The sequence below is a fragment of the Ovis canadensis genome, chromosome 1 (assembly GCF_042477335.2).
Source record: "Ovis canadensis isolate MfBH-ARS-UI-01 breed Bighorn chromosome 1, ARS-UI_OviCan_v2, whole genome shotgun sequence".
NCBI lineage: Eukaryota > Metazoa > Chordata > Mammalia > Artiodactyla > Bovidae > Ovis > Ovis canadensis.
In genome coordinates this window covers 136,157,125-136,174,052 of record NC_091245.1, presented here as the reverse complement: position 1 = coordinate 136,174,052, position 16,928 = coordinate 136,157,125, and the positions used below count along the sequence as shown (strand labels likewise).

General features: G+C 37.3%; 1 pseudogene; it reads right to left on the bottom strand.

The window, feature by feature from the left end:
• Nucleotides 1–6,064: 6,064 nt before the first annotated feature.
• LOC138439930 (ATP-binding cassette sub-family F member 2 pseudogene) lies at nt 6,065–15,643 on the bottom strand (annotated as a pseudogene).
• Between the last annotated feature and the right edge of the window lie 1,285 nt (nt 15,644–16,928).

The following is a 16,928-nucleotide window of genomic DNA, read 5'->3' as shown; positions in this document are numbered from 1 at the left end:
AGAAATGAAAGCAAATGAGGAAGTCACACTGTTTGACTCAAGGAACCAGGAAAAAACACTCAGATTCTCTACCTTAAACTTGTCTCCAGCTTTGCTTTTGATTCTACTGGAAGTTAAGACTTCTTTGCCAGACTACCAACTTTCCCCTTTCAGCCTGCAATGTTTGTGGCTTATAGCTTTCATTAAGTGAAGGAGGAAATACTGTTTGGGAGTGGAAAAACTTCCCTTTCTAATGCCAACAGGAAGACCATGAAATAAGGATGAAATAAGGAATGAAGTATGAAAAGGAAAAAAAAAAAAAAAGAAAGGTACGGAATCATCTTAAATGGCTTACTGAATTCTGTACCTTCACTTTTCTTCCTGCACAAGCTAATTCTAATGAAAGTGAAATACGATCCAGGGACAAAGCCCTTAGCCTAGTCTTTAGTACATATTTAGTTCTGTATAAACAACAGCTGCATTTTATTGGCTTGAGATTGAAGGAAGCTTTACTTTTGCCAAATCATATGGTGAATTATCAATCTATAAGAGAAGAATTATATAGAATATAATCCTACAGGAAAAATGCAAACATCGTTGCACAATAAATGAAAGGCATCATTGCTCCACTACCCAAGTGAAACATTTAAAAATGATGCATTTTAAAAGTGCAAGATGTCAAAAGGTCACGAGGGAGGAAAGCATTGTAATGCAGATGAAAAACACAACCAGAAATCTCCTGGTTTTTCAAACAAAAAGCCCTCTCAGCTCCTTGTAGTTATTTCCTTTTATTATCCTAAATGTAACAAACTTGTTTCATTTTAATTACCTGCTACAGCAGCAATGTACTGTGTCACTTTTGTTAGGTGATGGTTTCATTATACTGCTGGATTACTTATTAATGGTGTGTTTATTAACTCCCTGATAAAAACATCTGTATTATCTGAATGCAAGACCTCTCCTTAAGTCATGCAGAACTTGTTCACAATAACAATAAATGATGCAGAGTTTTTAAAATACGTGTAAACACTAAGGATAAATTGGAAGGTGTCATGCAATAATTCGTCAAATCCGTTTTCTGCTTTTGAAAGAGAAAGTAATGTTTCGTAATCTAATTACGTCCTGGCAGTAACTTGTGTTGATCATGAAAGTGAAAGTGAAGTCGTTCTGTAGTGTCTGATTTTTACGACCCCATGGACTGCAGCCCATCAGGCTCCTCTGTCCATGGGATTCTCCAGGCAAGAATACTGGAGTGAGTTGTTATTTCCTTCAGACAGTGGTATTTTTTTTGATGATTTTATTGTTTCACCTCAGTAATTCACAGGTTAGTCCAGATTTGTTATGCTTCTAGGATATTAATTCATACCATTAAAACTATACAACATCTGTAATATTTATTTGTAGATTCATGCTAAAAGGTTAGCCTCCCAAATATCAAATTGAAATGATCATTCATTAACAATGCAGTTTCATTGTGTATTATCCTTGTATCCAACTTCAAAATCAACCTGAATTATTCCAAATGAAGGTATTAGCTTCTTACCAAACATTCCCAGTGGTTCTCAAAATTTACAGTACATAACACTCCAGGAGAGGTTTTTTAAAATGCAGATTCCTGGGCTCAACCATCAGACTGTATTAGTATATACTTTCAGGGGTGGGGATTAAAAGTCTCTGCTTTTTAACCAACACCATAGGCAATTCTCATTAGGATGGTTTGCAACATATTTTTAGAATCACCAACTTACTGATACATCGATTACTTGTGAAAAGGAACTTAGTTGCCATCCTATAACACAAAACTGCCTTTCAACTTGCTGTTTATTAATCCTAAGGGTAAGTACTACACTGAAATGAATTTAGGCAACCTACTCCAGTATTCTTGCCTGGAGAATCCCATGGACAGAGGAGGCTGATGGGCTACAGTTCATGGAGTCACAAAGAGTTGGATGTGACTGAGCGACTGACACTTTCACATTGCTACAGTAAAAGGGTAATTCAATTTTGAGGAGAACTGGGTAGTCACAAGGAATTTTCTGACCCTTTGGAAATTCACAAAACCAAAGTCAGCTACAGTGTAAACCCACTCTAACTGCATTTGTTGGAATGAAGTTTTAAAAATTATCTTTACTCAAATGCAAAGATGCCCCACAAGGAGAGCATGCTCCAACCCTTTTTCACTGGTCAGTGATTGTTAAAGTAGTTCCTATACAGATAAAACATGTATTCCTCATTGCTTTACTTCAGCCAGTTTAAAACTGATGCCTAGATCTTCAACACTGTTCTTACCTTAGTCCAGGGATACTACCCTCTCTCACTTGGATTATAAAAACAACCTACTACCTGATTTCACTGACAAATCTCTTCATCTTGCATCATGTTCTATATTCCAGTCAAATAGGTCATTTAAGAAAGGAAAGTAAATATTTCATTACCTTTTAAGGCACTACTGGGTCAGTTTACAGTGTCCAAAGCAGGATCAAATTTTCAATTCCTTTGTTCTAAGATACTTCATTATTTTGAAACTATGATCTTCTGCCCAAACTACCAGTCAGCTGTGAAGGTAGAATAAAAACAACTTAAGACATACAGACTCTCACAAGAGTAACTTTGAGACAGTTCCTTTAGGAAATAATTGGATGATGTGTATGCCCAAAGTGATATATAGGTTAAATATTAAATAAAGCATGCATTTGGAAATGATTTTTAGAGGAAAATACATAACAGATTATTTTGTTGTGTATGTGTATTTAACAGAAATAATATAAACTATTAGTCTAATATAGAATGTGTTAGACACATAATAGATAAATCATATTAATACAACATAGGCTATTCTCTCTGTAATGTATATTAAATAGGCAATTTATATTGTGTATTGCTGATGTGCTGTTGTGTTAGTCACTCAGTTGGTCTGACTCTATGCGACCCCGTAGACTGAAGCCCACCAGGCTCCTCTGTCCATGAAATTCTCTAGGCAAGAATACTGGAGTGGGTTGCCATGCCCTTCTCTAGGGGATCTTCCTGACCCAGGGATAGAACACAGGTCTCCTGCATTGCAGGCAGATTCTTTACCATTTGAGCTACCCAGGACATCAAATGTATATTAAATAAATATTAAAATGCCACAACAAAAAAAGAAGTAAACAAAGAAAAAGAGATAAATTAAAATAAACAAAATGAAGAGATGAAGGGAGTTCCCAGGACAAGACAATTAAGATGACAACTGTATATAGGATTTATGAAATAATCCATTAAAATTGAAGCAGATTATATGACTTGGGAGATGTTTTATTGGGAAGATAAATTTTATACATTATCTTCAGATGGTGACTGTAGCCATGAAATTAAAAGACACTTGCTTCTTGGAAGAAAAACTATGGAAAACCTAGACAGAATATTAAAAAAAACAGATACATTACTTTGCTGACAAAGGTCCATCTAGTCAAGACTATGTTTTTTCCAGTAATCATGCATGGATGTGAGAGTTACACCATAAAGAAAGCTGAGCACTGAAGAATTGATACTTTGAACTGTGGTGTTGAAGACTCTTAAGAGCCCCTTGGACTACAAGGAGATCAAACCAATCAATCCTAAAGGAAATCAGTTCTGAATATAAATTGGAAGGACTGATGCTGAAGCTGAAGCTCCAATCCTTTGGCCACCTGATGTGAAGAACTGACTCTGGAAAACACTCTGATGTTAGGAAAGATTGAAGGCAGGGGGAGAATGGGACAACAGAGGATGAGATGTTTGGATGACATCACTGACTCAATGAATATGAGTTTGGGCAAGCTCTGGGAGTTGGTGATGGACAGGGAAGCTTGACCTTCTGCAGTCCACGGGGTCACAAAGAGTTGAATATGACTGAGCAACTGAACTGAACTGATGTATCTCAACACAGCAGAGGAGTGTGAGGTAGTCAGTGAGTAAGCAAATGAAGCAAGATAATTATTAGTACCAAGAAAATAAGCATTTTTCATGGAAATAAATAATCATATTTTGCTGTGTGGTTACATTTTTGAATAGCATTTACATACTCATAACATAAATCTTGAATATTTATCTAACCAACATTTTCATAAAATGTTCTTGAAAAGATGGACTGAGAAGAATGTGTTGTATCATAAATGAGAGATAAATCATCATGAACACCAGGAGGCAAAGTTTAGTTTTTCCATTCTGATGTCTCAATTTGGTATTTCAATCTGAGAAACAATGGTGAAATTACGTAAACATGGCAATATTCCTTACCTAATACTAATTTAGAGTAAAATGGGAAAAACATGAAATGCTGGTAACTAAAAAATACATCTCTCCTATAGTTTACACTTTCAAAACAAAGTAAATGCAGTTTTTGACCTCAGTTCTTTTCTTTATTTCAAGCCCTCCAGATTTTCTACCAATCTGATGATGGAGTTATCCAGACTAAATGTTTTCATCCAGCAATTACTTTATGATTATTTGCCTGGATACTTTCATTATAATTTTATTGGTAAGATGGTTAACTAGGAGTGTAGTAAATATAGGGCAGTTTTAATGTGGGCTTGGTCTTTGCTTGTTCTGAGTCCAATTGGTATCTTGGCTGTTGTCATACTGAAGTCAGAGCAATGTAAGCTATTCCAGTAGTTCGAAAAACAAAATAATGTAGACTACTCCAATGGTTTGAAATGTTGTTTGACAGAAAGAAAAACAAAAACAAAAACTATGTTTCTGATCTTTCTCACAAATCTTTGCTTTCTAATTGGAAATGAAATAGTGATGGTATTCACCTCACTGAAAGTCAGGCTTTAGCTCTAAGTTCATTTCTACATCATCTTCCAACTCTTGTACCCCTGTTCCTTCCACTAACAGAGATAAACACATTTACCTCAGAGCACTAAATTTTTCCATTTGCAAAATGAGGGGAATAGAAAAGTGAAAGTCACCCAGTTGTGTCTGACTCTTTGCAACCCCATGGACTATACAGTCCATGGAATTCTCCATGCCAGAATCCTGGAGAGTGTAGCTGTTCCCTTCTCCAGGGGATCTTCCCAATCCAGGGAACTGTTATATAATTTAGAATACTACTTTTAGCACCAACATATGCTATTCTAAAGTTAGTAATTAATAAGGTAGATCATACATCTGCTCTTTTATATATTAAAGAAAGTATATAATTTCAAAATATATTTGAAAAGTTGTATAAAATTGTGTATGTATGTGTGCTCAGTCATGTCTGACTGCGCCTTCCAGGCTCCGTTGTCCGTAGAATTTTCCAGCCAAGAAAACTCGGGTGGGTTGCCATTCCCTCCTCCAGGGGATCTTCCAGACCTAGGGATCAAACCAACATCTCCTGAGTCTCCTGCATTGGCAAGTAGATTCTTTGAATTTTACAAGCATACAGAGTTTTGTTAACTCCATCAACACAGAATATAGTAAATCATGTAGGTATAAATTCAAAAAGTTTAAAATGAAAAGACAAGTAGATAGCTTCTTGATTTCCTGGATGTTATTTTAACATTGTCATATGTGCAGCTATAACTAAAATAGCTTTACATCAAAGACATGATTTTTTATGAAAAGTTTAAAATTTATATAAAATATATTTACATTTTAATAAAATTCAAAAATGTTTTAAAAATTAATTTTAAAAAGTATACTCAATATGAAATTTTAGTTGGAAAAACAGATATCTCATTTAGAAAATGTATTTGAAGATATATGTTTGTTAAAATTTTATATCTCACATGTTGGATGATAAGCTTTTGAATATAAGACCACTTCATCAAACATTTTCTGATTGGATTTTTTCCTTTTTTTTTTTTTAGTCTTTTTTCCTTTTCTGGGAGATACTTTACAGATGTCACACATGTTTAAAAGTTACACCCTTAAATAATTACATTGCAGTCAGAACCAGCAAAAAGCTGGCAGGAAACATGGACAGATGTATCTGGAAGGACAGGAGATGGACAGGTACTGTCCAGCTGTAGATAAGATCAGAGTGTAGCTAAGGCTAATGTTGGCAGGGGAGGGACTGGGGAATAGTATTTCAGCAATGTGGGAGTACAACCCCAGGAACCTGGCCTAGGGGGCCAGCAAGGGCTCACATGTTGTGGGTCCTCCTTGTGAGTTGTGGCTCCTCACCCACCAGCTTGGACTTGAGGTTCTTCCTGTAGACCATGATGTCTCAAGGCCACCTGATGATTGTCTATTTCTCACAGAACTGTAAATCTTGTGCAACTTGCTGAAGAAGTTTGAAACCATGACTGATCAGCAACACACAACCCTCAAAATCACTGATGCCATCTTCTAGGGCATTGATGGTATCAATATCCAGGTTCATCCAAGAAGAGCATGTAGGGGTTCTGCCAGACCATACACCCTCAAGACTTCTGCCCATCAGATAGGTTCTGGACTGGGATGACCTGCTGTTTCCCAAGGAGACCAGTTGCACAATCATCTTCTTCATTTCTTCCTTCACCTTGCTCTCTGGATAGCATTCATCATGCACTCCAAAGGAAAAAGATCTAAGTCCGCTTGCTCTTGTAAATGCTGATGGTAATGTACTCTTTTGATGTTGAGAGTGTTTTCAGATCATTCTGTCTGCAATTAGTAGCTCTCCAGCGATCAGCTTCAGAAGAGCTGACGTCTCTGTTCCATTGGGCCCCACCAAAGTCATTCATGTGTCGTAACTGACACATAATTTTAGATTGTTGTAGATGCAAGTCCTGTCTTTTGTTTATTTGGAGTGACATTTTGCACAATGATAATAGGTGGAGGGATCATTCCACATGGTGAGAAGTAAAATGACAGTGTCTTGTCACTCACAGCTCTCTGTCAGTCCTGATGTCATCATTTTCTGTAGTGTCTTCTCCTTGGTGTGGGTCTGCTAAATCAGCTTGGCATTACCATGACTGAACCAAACAGTATAGTTCTTCATGTATGCAATTTGATCCTGCTCCCTGTGAAACCTCTTCATCTGATTCTCTTTCACCTCCGGTCATGTCCTCACATACTGACTACAATTACCCGATAAGAAACTTTAGTTTCTTATTTCAAGTGTTAATGTTGTTGATATAGACATCATTCAGAAAGTCCTGGGAATGGGAGATGAGGACCTAGATGTTCTTAAAAGCCTTTAGTTCTTAAACACACACAAGCATCAAGTTTCAGGTAGTTGTTGGGCTCATCCAGGAGCAGCATGAAGCACTGAATAATTAAGAAGGAATTTGACTACAAAGAGTTTTTTTGTTTTGTTTTGTTTTTCTTATGTGTTCATCGTTGCCAATTACCTGACCCAGTGTAGTTCAACACAATCAGAAGGAAACCTCCCAGTTACTGGCTCCTGAAAAAAGTGGAAACTTTATCTAATGTTTTGAATGTTTCTTGTGTCTGCACAAAGGACTGATTATTGTATGTATCACTTGAGTTGGACTGCTTGGGGAACTAGTGATTTAATTTGGATTAGACGTTGAAGACCAGTAACATGGGGCATTAGAGCAGCAGGGAGTATGAAGCTCTATAGGGAGGTGATGGAGGGAGCAAACAATGTTAGGTATAGTAACTCAATAGAAATGGAAGTCAAGTGCTACTGAGGGTGAGTATTTTGTTGTTCAGTGGCTAAGTCGTGATCAACTCTTTGCAACCCCATGGACTGCAGCATGCCAGGCTCCTCTATCCATCACTATCCCACTGAGTTTGCTCAAACTCATGTCCATTGAGTCGGTGTTGCCATCCAACCATCTAATCCTTTATTGCCCAGTTCTTCTCCATCCCTCAATCTTTAGAATCATGGTCTTTTCCATTATGTCAGCTCTTTGTATCAGGTGGCCAAAGCATTGGAGCTTCAGCTTCAGCATCAGTCTTCCAATGAATATTCAGGGATGATTTCCTTTAACATTGACACATTTGATCTCCTTGCTGTCCGATTGACTCTCAGGAGTATTGTCTAACACCACAGATCGAAAACATCAGTTCTTTGGTGCTCAACTTTGTGGCTCAACTCTCACACCCATATATGACTATTAGAAAAATCATACCTTTGACTATACAGAACTTTGTTGGCAAAGTGATGTCTCTGTTTTGAACATGCTGTCTGGGTTTGTCATGGCTTTTCTTGCAAGGAACAAGTATCTTTTAATATTGTGGCTACAGTCATGGTCACAGTGATTTTGAAACCCAAGAAAATAAAATCTGCCAACGCTTCCACTTCTTCCCCATCTATTTGCCATGAAATAATAGTCAAATTCAAGGGATTAGATCTGATAGACAGAATGCCTGAAGAACTATGGATGGAGGCTTGTGACATTGTACAAGAGAAATGGGTCAAGACCATTACCAAAAGAAGAAATGTAAAAAGTCAAAATGGTTATCTAAGGAGGCCTTGCAAATATCCATGAAAAGAATAAAAGTGAAAGGAGAAAAGGAAAAGGGAAGAAAAGGGAAAGGAGAAAGGGAAAGATATACCCATTTAAATGCAGAGTTCCAATGAATAGCAAGGAGAAATAAGGAAGCCTTCCTCAGTGATGAATGCAAAGAAATAGAGGAAAACAATAGAATGGGAAAGACTAGAGATCTCTTTAAGAAAATTAAAGATATCAAGGGAAATTTTCATGCAAAGATGAGCACAATAAGGGACAGAAATGGTATGGACCTAAGAGAAGCAGAAGACATTAAGAAGAGGTAGCAAGAATACACAAAGCACTATACAAAGACAATCTTCATGATTCAGATAATCATGATGGTGTGATCACTCACCTGGAGCCAGACATCCTGGAATACAAAGTCAAGTGGGCCTTAGGAAGCATCACTATGAGCAAAGCTAGTGGAGGTAATGGAATTCCAGTTGAGACATTTCAAATCCTAAGAGATAGTGCTGTGAAAGTGCCGCACTCAGTATGCCAGCAAAGTTGGAAAACTCAGCAGTGGCCACAGGACTGGAAAAGGTCAGTTTTCTTTTCAATCCCAAAGAAAGGAAATGCCAAAGAATACTCAAACTACTGCACAATTGCAGTCATCTCAAGCTAACAGATTAGTTCTCAAAATACTCCAAGATGTGCTTGAACAATATGTGAACTGTGAACTTCCAGATGTTCAAGATGAATTTAGGAAAGGCAGAAGAATAAGATATCGGATTACCAACATCTGTCAGGTCATCAAAAAAGCAAAAAAGTTCCGGAAAAACATCTACTTCTGCTTTATTGACTTTGCTAAAGCCTTTGACTGTGTGGATCACAACAAACTGTGGAAAATTCTGAAAGAGATGGGAATACCAGACCACCTGATCTGCCTCCTGAGAAAATCTGTATGCAGGTCAGGAAGCAACAGTTAGAAGTGGACATGGAACAACAGACTGGTTCCAGATTAGGAAAGGAGCATGTCAAGGCTGTATATTGTCACCTTGATTATTTAACTCATATGCAGAGTACAACATGAGAAATGCTGAACTGGATGAAACCAGCTGGAATCAAGATTGCTGGGAAAAATATCACTAACTTCAGATATGCAGACGACACCACCCTTATGGCAGAAAGTGAAAAAGAACTCCAAAATCACTGCAGGTGTTGGCTGCTCCATTAAATTAAAAGATGCTTGCTCCTTGAAAGAAAAGTTATGACCAAAGTAGACAGCATATTATAAAGCAGAGACATTACTTTGCCAAAAAATATTCGTCTAGTCAAAGTATGGTTTTTCCAATAGTCATATATTGATGTGAGAGTTGGATGATAAAGAAAGCTGAGCACCAAAGTATTGGTGCTTTTGAACTGTGGTGTTGGAGAAGACTCTTGAGAGTTCCCTGGACAGCAAGGAGATCCAACCAGTCCATCCTAAAGGAAATCAGTCCTGAATATTCATTGGAAGGACTGATGCTGAAGTTGGAACATTAAGGGAAGAACTTACTCATTTGAAAAGACCCTGATGATGGGAAAGACTGAAGGGAGGAGAAGAAAGGGATGACAGAGGATGAGATGGTTGGATGGACATGAGTTTGAGTAAGCTCTGGGAGTTGGTGATGGACAGGGAGGCCTGGCAGTGCTGCAGTCCATGGGGACACAAAGAGTTGGACACTACTGAGGGACTGAACTGAACGGAACTGAAATGAACAGGGAAATTAAGGTAGTTAAAAGTAGCTGTATATGCTAGAATAAAAAGAGATGTTCACACTCAGGGAAGACTCATGACTAGAAAAGTTTTGAGAAATAATTGAAACTCTAGCTGGGCTGATTGGTGAAGAGACTCACCCTGCAAAAAGATGGTTCCTAAAGACTAGGAGAAGAGCCTCTTTTTTATTATTATTAATATCATAAATCATATGTGTACAAACAGGGAAAAATGAAACAACTAAAAAAGCAAAGTAGATCTCCACAGACTGATCTACAGAACATGTATTTCTAAATTACCGAACAAAGAAACTAAAACTTCTGCCTAAATAATGTTCAGTGAGGGCACAGATTTATGTTTCTGGGCAACTAAACAAAATCAGGAAAATATTGCATAAACCAAATGATAATATCAATAAATTTAAATTATCAATATATAAAAAGAACCAAATAGAAATTTTGATGCTGAAAGATACAATAAGTGAGTTGAAAAAAAATCACTAATGTTGCTCAAAGATAGACTTGACTAGGCATGAATTATTAGCAAACTTCAAGACAAATTATTTGAAATTATCAACTCAGTTCAGTTCAGTTGCTCAGTAGTGTCTAACTCTTTGTGACCCCATGAACCGCAGCATGCCAGGCCTCCTTGTCCATCACCAACTGCTGGAGTCTACCCAAATCCATGTGCATTGAGTCGGTGATGCCATCCAACTATCTCATCCTCTGTCATCCCCTTCTCCTCCTGCCCTCAATCTTTCCCAGTATCAGGATCTTTTCAAATGAATCAGCTCTTCGCATCAGGTGGCCAAAGTATTGGAGTTTCAGCTTCAACATAAGTCCATGCATGACTACTGGAAAAACCATGGCCTTGACTAGACGGACCATTGTTGATGAAGTAATGTCTCTGCTTTTTAATATGCTGTCTAGGTTGGTCATAACTTTTCTTCCAAGGAGCAAGTGTCTTCTAATTTCATGGCTGCAATCACCATCTGCAGTGATTTTGGAGCCCTCCAAAATAAAGTCAGCCATTGTTCCGTTTCCCCATATATTTACCATGAAGTGATGGGACCAGATGCCATGATCTTAATTTTCTGAATGTTGAGGTTTAAGCCAACTTTTTCACTCTCCTCTTTCACTTTCATCAAGAGGCTCTTTAGTTCTTCTTCGTGTTTTACGATAAGGACGGTGTCATCTGTATATATAAGGTTATTGATATTTCTCCCGGCAATCTTGATTCCAGCTTGTGCTTCTTCCAGCCCAGCATTTCTCATGATGTACGCTGCAAATAAGTTAAATAAGCAGGGTGACAATATACAGCCTTGATGTACTCCTTTTCCTATTTGGAACCAGTCTGTTATTCCATGTCCAGTTCTAACTGTTGCTTCCTGACCTGCATATAGGTTTCTCAAGGGGCAGGTCAGGTGGTCTGGTATTCCCATCTCTTTCAGAATTTTCCACAGTTTATTGTGATCCACACAGTCAAAAGCTTTGGCATAGTCAAAAAGTAGATATAGATGTTTTTCTGGAACTATATTGCTTTTTCCATGATCCAGCAGATGTTGGCAATTTGATCTCTGGTTCCTCTGCTTTTGCTAAAACCAACTTGAACATCTGGAAGTTCATGGTTCATGTATTGCTGAAGCCTGGCTTGGGGAATTTTGAGCATTACTTTACTAGCGTGTGAGATGAGTGCATTTGCATGGTAGTTTGAACATTCTTTGGCATTTCCTTTCTTTTAGATTGGAATGAAAACTGACCTTTTCCAGTCCTGTGGCCACTGCTGAGTTTTCCAAATTTGCTGGCATATTGAGTGCAGCACTTTCACATTATCAACTCAAAGGAGAAAAAAAAAATTGGAGAAGGAATACTCGAATAACTAAAATCAGAAATTAAAGATGAGCAATTACAGCCAATGCCATAGCAATAAAAAGTTGTAGGACATGATACTGTGAACAACTGTGTGGCAACAAAGTAGAAAAACTAAATGGATGTATTTCTAAAAACACACAACCTACCAAGACTCAATTATGAAGAAATAGAATATCTGAGTAGACCTGTAACTTGTTAAAGATATTGAATCAGCAATCAAAAACCATCCAACAGAGAAAAGCACAGGACCAAATGCTTTATTGGTGAATTCTATCAATTAGAGAAATGTAACGATTCTTTTCAAACTCTTCAAAAAAGTTGAAGAGGAGTAAACATTTTCAGTCATATTCTGTAAAGCCAGCATTACCATCACACCAAAGCCAGACAAGGATATCATATAAAAATAAAACTACAAGTCAATATCCCTAATTAATATTAATATAAAACCTCAATAAAATATTGGCAGACTGAATTCAACAGAGCATTTAAAAGATTTTTTTTCCTAAAATGGAAGGAATTTTCAACATATGAAAATCCGTGAAAGCACTGTTCCATACTAATAGGATGAGGACAAAAATTATGTGGTCATCTTAATTGATACAGAAAAACAGAAAAAAAAATTTTGACAAAACTCCATGTCTTTTCATGATAAAAACACTTAACAGCCAAGCATATGATGAAATTTCCTCAACATAGTAAGCGCTGTATATGAAGAGACAACAACTAACATCATATTCAGTAGTTAAAAATGAAAACTTTGCTTCTCAGAAAAATTATTAGAAAACATCACCGACTCCACATGAATTTGAGCATTCTTGGGATGATGGAGGACAGAGGAGCCTGGCATGCTGCAGACCATGGAGTCACAAAGAGTCAGACATGACTTAGCAACTAAACAACAGCAGTGACACTTTAACTTGCCTTATTCCCAACTCTCTACCCAACCCTGCAGAAACTATAAAACTCAATAGTCCCACAACTGCAGTATAAAGCAACAGCCTAGCAGCCACTGAAAGGTACAAAACAACATTAGTATGCCTCTAAAGCAAAATTCTTAGAGAATTATAATTATTTGACATCTCTGACAATTCCCCCAGAAATCCTCATTGCAAGGCTTATATGTATATGTCTTGATACAGAACTTTCTCTGTGTGAGCAATCTTTTCCTGAGTACATTTGTTAAAAATAAACAGTGTAACTATTTTTTCCCTGAAAAAGGAAAGTATGAGAATAATGTTTCAATAATAAAGAGATGGGAATAAAGAGCTGGAAATTTTATTTAAACAAACAAAAAAGAGCCTCTGGACTTGGAAAATAAAACAAATGTAAAATTCATGAGAGCAGTTCAACAGGAAATTTCAGCTGGCAGAAAGAATTATTTGTGAACTTAAAGACGGGTCAGTTGATATTACAGTTTCCCAGGTGGTGCAGTGGTAAATAATCTGCCTGCCAATGCAGGAGACCCTATAAAGAACTCAAAACTCTATGATTAAAGGAGACTGATACAGTTTTAAAATTAGAAAATATTTGAGTCTTGCTTTTATCAAAAGAAAAATGATTGAGAACTTCAGAGACATCGCTATAGATTTCTCTCTGGCCCTTAAGTGTATGCCTCTAATCTCAGAGCCAGCAATCATGAATCAAATCATTCTCTCAACTGGAATAGATATGACGTTCCTAGCTATAGCATTTTTTCTTTCTCTTCTACTACATCTGATTCACCTTAGCCAGGAAAAATTCTCTATTTTTAAGGACTTACATGATCATACTGGACCCACCTGTCTAATCTAATCTCTCCATTGAAGGCCCATAATCTTAATTATATCTGAAAAATTCTGTTTTCCATATAACATATTTAAAGATTCTAGATATTAGGACATAGACATGTTTGGGAGGGCTAGTTTCTTACTAGCCCTCCCAAACTATATGTAACTGTTCATACTCCTTCATGCATCACCTGTAACCCCATACTGTGAGTTCCAAGTGATTAATCAGGGAGCTGGACCTCCACCCCATCCTTTGCATGCTCTGTAGAATCAGACAGCAGCACTCTGATTGCCCCACTTAGCAGTGTTTTTGGAGTCTTATCAGGGAGTTGACCTTGTTTTCTCTGTCCATGGAGATAGGGAGTGTTATAATTCTTCTACTGAGGTAGTGTTTATGTGAGAGAAAAGCTTATGTTCTGTCTTCAATCTTGAGGAAGTTGCTGGTACTCCAATTTCCCAACCAAGGTAGTCTCCATGAGGTCTGCTGCCAAGCTGTGCCTCAACTCCCACCCTGAAGCAAGGAAACTTAAGAAGGCAGTACTGAGATGAGCTAGTGACCATTCATAGTTACACCTCATCTACCATCATCACCTAGTGTCAAAGAGACCAGTCAAGGCAGTGAGAGTCCAAACTAATCAGAATTTCAATTTTCACACATACCTGGGGTCAGTGTGGCCCAGTAGAATAGATAAATCTCAACACCTATGAAGTAGCAATGATACTCAGTGAGGCATTGTGAGTTGGGACTCCTGGGCACTTCAGTGCCTTCCATGATAGAGTAGCAAAGCCCAGTGGCAAGCCCACCATCCACCTGCAATGAAGGAGACAGATTAAGGTGTTGCACAGTAGGACTTGTTTGCACTTGCTTCTCTGGCCCTCTATGTCAGCAGAAAACATGAGGTACTAAGCTCGAACTCTACCATGCACATTAAGGTAGTATCTGTCAATTATTCAATTCCACTTTCTCTTAACTCTGTGAGGCCAGTGGAGAGGTAATCACACTCTCCAAGTTGGAGAAAAGAAGATGGTGTGGGTCAGTGACCCACATTTTACAGGATGGTGTTGGTGGAGCCCAATAGGAAGTTAAACATAAACACCTAAGCAGCTACAGTGGTATGCCTCAACAGGTGTACAACCAGCTTTAAAATAAGATTCCACAATTTTTAAAATGTAATTTATATTTCTAGGATTCAAATAAAAAATTACTCTTCATACCAAGAATGAGTGAAAAAAATATCATAAACAGAAACCAACAGGGAGATGAATTTGATGTTGAAATTATTTATCAAATCTTTTAAAACAATCATTATAAAAAAAATTCCAACATGCAATGAAAAATTCTCTTCAAACAAATGAAGAAAAAAAAAAAAAAAACCTCAGCGGAGAAATATATGTCAAAAGTGCCAAATAGAAATTATAAAATTGAAGAGTGCAAGAAAAACAAAGTTGCTTGATCAAAGTTGCTTAATAGGAGGGTTGAGATGACAAAGGGTAGAAGTAAAAAATTTGAGGACAGTCCAGTAGAATTTACCTAATCTGAACAATCTCCATGAACAGAGGAGACTGGTGGGCTACAGTCCATGAGGTCACAAAGAGTTAGACATGACTGAGCAACTAAGCACAATCTGAAAAATAGAGAAAAAGCTGACTGACATAACAGTTTGAGGAAACAGTTGGACAAAAGTAGATAGCTCATTTTTTATATCATGGAAACTGAGAGGAAGAGGAGAAAGGAGAATTTAAAAAATATAAAAGACATAATGACAGAAAACTTTCCAAATTTGATGAAAGCTATAAAACTATAGGATCAAGATACTGAGCAAAATAGGAGACCTAAAGAAATCCACACCAAAATACATGATAATTAGAATTATGAAAATTAAGTAAAAAACTATGGAAAGAACCTAGTGTCGCATGACACATTACCTTAAAGGGAACAACCATATTGAATAGCAATGGATTTCTTATCTGAAAACATGCAAGTCTGAAGAAAATAACACAGCATTTTTCAAGTTTTAGAAGAAAAGAATTGCCAATTGCAAATTTTATATCTAGCTAAAATATCTTCAGGAATCAAAAGAATATAAAGACATTCTCAGACAAAGGAAAACCAAGAGAACATGCTGCTAGTAAACATAATCTTAAATAGTTACAGGAAGATCTCAAAATGATATATAGGAAAGGACTTGAAACTTCAGAAAGAATTAAAAGGGACTCTGGTCTGGACAATATGGTATAGGCCAGTTTCTTCTACTTCTCTCTCACTCTTTAAACTATATAATACTCTTAAATAATGTGGGAGACAACCAAAGAAGGATGCTGACAGGTGGTAAGAGGAAGGAAGACTGATGTGAGAATATACTACTGGAGGAGAATCAAAGTGGGAGGATATCTGAAGTTCCATATACCCTCAATTTCGGCATTCTTGTCTCAGATTAGCACCGGAAGACCCAGGTAGGTTTCAGGATTTTCTCTGCCGAGATTCAGCAAGCCTGGATTCACTGGTAAGGGCAGTCAATTACAAACTCTGATAACAAAAGCCAAGAGAGGAGCACTTTTTTTCTCTTTGGGGTCAGAACCCTCCATTTCTGTACTAAGATGCTGAAGTGACTGGAGAAGGAAACATGCAGTGGGGATCCTAATCTACTAATAATAAATGCTTACCCCAGGAAGTGCTCCCTCTCCACCTCAAATAGATGAATAAGCAACAACCAGGAAAACCTCTTCATCTCCAAATCTTGAGACTATAGAAATATATACATTAAACTATGTAAGAAATACCTAAAGTAGTGCCAAGAGGGAACTTAATAGCACTTAAAGACTTACATTAGAAAAGAAGGAGAAAGATCTCAGTGATAACCCAATTTTCTACCTCAAAAATCTAGAATAAGAAGAGCAGAAGAAACTGAAAGTAAGTTCAGATAAGTCATTAATACACATTGGAGCAGAAATCAATGAAACTGAAAATGGGAAAACAATAGAGAGATAAATTAACAGAAATGCAACAGAGAAATGCAGCAGAAGTATGTTTGGAATGGTTACCAACAGTATCTGCCCCATCATCGATAGCCTGTGATCCCATTACCACCAAAAATGATGCATTCTTTGTGACTGCAACTTGTTATGGTCAGATAAAACAGTGCTGTACACATTTCAGTGGAGGAATATGAGTAACTGAACTATAGTCCCCTGTAGGCAAAATAATGGAAATAGAAGAAAAGGAACTTAT